General features: G+C 38.8%; 1 long non-coding RNA gene across 2 annotated transcripts in view; it reads right to left on the bottom strand.

Moving 5' to 3' along the window:
- Positions 1-1,560, bottom strand: part of LOC106525663 (uncharacterized) — a 14,396-nt gene extending 12,836 nt beyond the window's left edge. Inside the window, exon 1 of one of the 2 annotated variants that reach the window (XR_001311147.1) lies at positions 1,524-1,560. This is a non-coding gene — a long non-coding RNA (uncharacterized LOC106525663). Of the gene's footprint in view, positions 1-1,409; positions 1,474-1,523 lie in introns of those variants that run through there. The other variant, XR_001311146.1, reaches the window with a different exon arrangement.
- Between the last annotated feature and the right edge of the window lie 1,435 nt (positions 1,561-2,995).

Here is a 2,995-nt window from a genome sequence, read left to right as displayed (position 1 = left end):
AATTTAATATGGTTTATTTTGATCTCTTTTTTATTTTATTTGAATGAACTTTGCTCTGTTAGTTTGTTTTTGTTGCTTGCATGAGCTATAACCTGTTTGTTTTRTTATGGATTTTCAGTAAATCTAATTTGAATCTTGTCCATGCATGGTACAGAACATGTATTAAACTATACTACAATATACTATACCTAGAACACAAAATAGTCTCTTTGTGATAAAAACACGAGAAAAAGTTGAAAATATACACACACACACAGAGCTACTTTATCTTGATGCACATCTCTTTCAGCAGCTCCATCTCAACTTTTCTTCCAGCTTGACGACTGCACACCCGTCTGCCCTGCAGCTCGACACCTCCGCTCTCCAGAGAGTGCTGACGCAGCTAACGTACTTTTCATATCTCGCTCTCCCTTAGTCTTCCAAAAGGTCAGCCTGCCCTGCCCTCTCCTGTCCTCCCTCTCCTCTGCGAGCATCCTTCACTGCACATCCTTCACGCTCTCTCCCCAACCCTCCTCCTCCTCCTCTTCCCCCATATTCATTAGTGTAATGAGTTCAAGCAGCAGCCAATGTCAGCCGACAGTCACACTTATCAGCACTGAAGCCCTTAACCAAAGAGCCACTCCCTCAAAATGTGATCTGCATCTCTGACCAGATCGATACGTTGAGGAACGAACCCTCATCATGGCCTTCAAGGTTAAACAGGAGATAAATTAAAGCCTTAATATTCCTTAAAATAATGCATATCGCCTGCTATCTTTCATGCCGTTCTGGTGAAATCATCTTAATGCCCTTATGGATCTTATATGTTATTGCTGAGTGTGTGTTAAAGCTAACATTCAGCTGCAAACGTGTAACATTTTGGCTTAATGTTTGTAAAAAAGGGATATATTAAGCTTTTAAATCCTTCCTCTTGACATTTAAGCTGGAAATTGTATGACCTTGTTTAGCAGTTCTGCAGCAAAAACTGTGACATTATTGTTCAAAATATGTAACAGGGAAAATAAAAAAATGAACAGATTGAAAAACATGAACCAAACAGAAAATAAAAATTACTATGCAGCACTATGAGAGACTAAATTCAACTTTTCGACACTCGACTCCAAGTACACAATAAAATGTATTTAAGGGGTAAAAAAAAAACTAATTATCTTTTTAGTATGTCCTAATTTCAGGAGGCTGTAGAGCCTTTTTGATTCAGAATGACTCCAAAAGTTTCAGTTGTAGGTGAACATCCAATGACCACTTTGAGAGTTTTGCAAAATCTGTCCAGCGACTCATGAGACATTTATTATGTTTGGCTTTTATATGGCACCCAAGGTGCAAACTGAATGACTCTAAAAACACTGGAGTACACAAACAAAACTTTAATGACTGAAATAACTGGCTGACGGGGCAGTAAAAGTACTTACAGACACTGGGGAGCAAACATGAGTGGCCATGGAAGACACAACAATACACCGACACAAGCTAAATACAGCAGACAGAATGTTAAGGAATACTAACGAGGTAGGAAAGAGACACACCTGGGGAAAGACAACGAGGTTCAGGTGGGYGGAGTCAATGTAGAGACAGACTGAGGAGTGCTGAACTGATGACACGGACCACAGAAACACCAGAACACGGGAACAGAAACCTATAGAGGAAATATTCAATAAAGCAAATACAGAGAAGAGAAACACAAACCGTGACAATTTGAAAGGGATCCCCGATTAGTTGTAATATTAAACCTTATATGATAAACATATACTTTAACTGTAAAATAAACACTGTAAAAATACTGTAGGATGTTCAGTGTTTATAATTTTTAAACAAAAAGTTTAAAAATACATTACACAGACGGGGCCATTTTATTTACATGCAAAGCATTCTGGGTAAATGATGACATCAACTAGGTCATCGGTGCAAGGCTGCTAGCGAGCTATATCCACCCTGAAGGTTAATCTTTGACAATATCTGATGATCGACTCTTTTAAATGAAACCAGAGAGCGTTGACAGAGAGGAGAARGTAGAAATGACTCAGCCTGTAACTGAAAATATGGATGGAGGACAACAGAGCTGCTTCATGGAAGAAGAACCTCAGCTCAGTCTGTTAGCTTTAGCATTAGCCCCGATGTATCACCATATATGTATTAGCTCAGTGCTACACATTCTCCTCTCATCACTGAGGTCCTCCATCCACATGACAGAGAGGGGAATGCAAAAATGACTCAGCTTGCAACTGAAAATATGGATGGAGGACCTCASTTTAGCTTGTTTGTTGCATCAGCACCGAGCTAATACATATAAGGCAATATAGCATGAGGGCAATGCTTATTAAATAAAGTTTAATGTTACAACTAATCGTGGAACCCTTTAAGATAACAAGAGTTGACTTCAAAATGTTTTTAAAACAGATCTCATTTGCTCAGTGCTTAGAGCAGGGGTGTCAAAATCATTTACGCTGAGGGCCACATGAGCACTATGGTGGTCCTCAAAAGGCCAGTTGTAATTAACTTTGATGTTTCATGTTTACCTTCTACTAAACAGAGATTGTCATGTTCCTCATCTCATTGCTATGGCTGAGCACTGCTAACAATCAATAACTGGGATTTATGTGGTATTTCATGTATTTTGTATGGCTTCTTATAAACAATTACAGTGGTGAGCACCAGGCCGCTAAATCGCAAACCTTCCAATTGCGGACCTAAATATTTCATTTGAGCTCTAAAAGTCTTACAAATCTTTGTAATTCCTAAGCAGGTTTGCGCTTTTAAAAATTAAAATGCAGTACCGCTAATAACTAATTATCTACCAGTCATCATTATGTTGAACAGCAGAATGTATGGCTGTCAGTGAATCACAACAAATGTGATCTATTCAACAGCACCCATCCCAGATAAACACAATTACTGGGAAGGTATATGTCCTTGCTGACTGTTGTTTTCGGTCACGGTTCTCATTTTACAGATATTTCCCACAATGCTTTGTGTCTGCTTATGTAGCAGGAAGGCATTG

This window comes from Austrofundulus limnaeus, unplaced genomic scaffold (assembly GCF_001266775.1).
Source record: "Austrofundulus limnaeus strain Quisiro unplaced genomic scaffold, Austrofundulus_limnaeus-1.0 Scaffold236, whole genome shotgun sequence".
Lineage (NCBI taxonomy): Eukaryota > Metazoa > Chordata > Actinopteri > Cyprinodontiformes > Rivulidae > Austrofundulus > Austrofundulus limnaeus.
The sequence above is the reverse complement of the archived record's forward strand: the minus strand, read 5'-3'. Positions and strand labels throughout refer to the sequence as shown.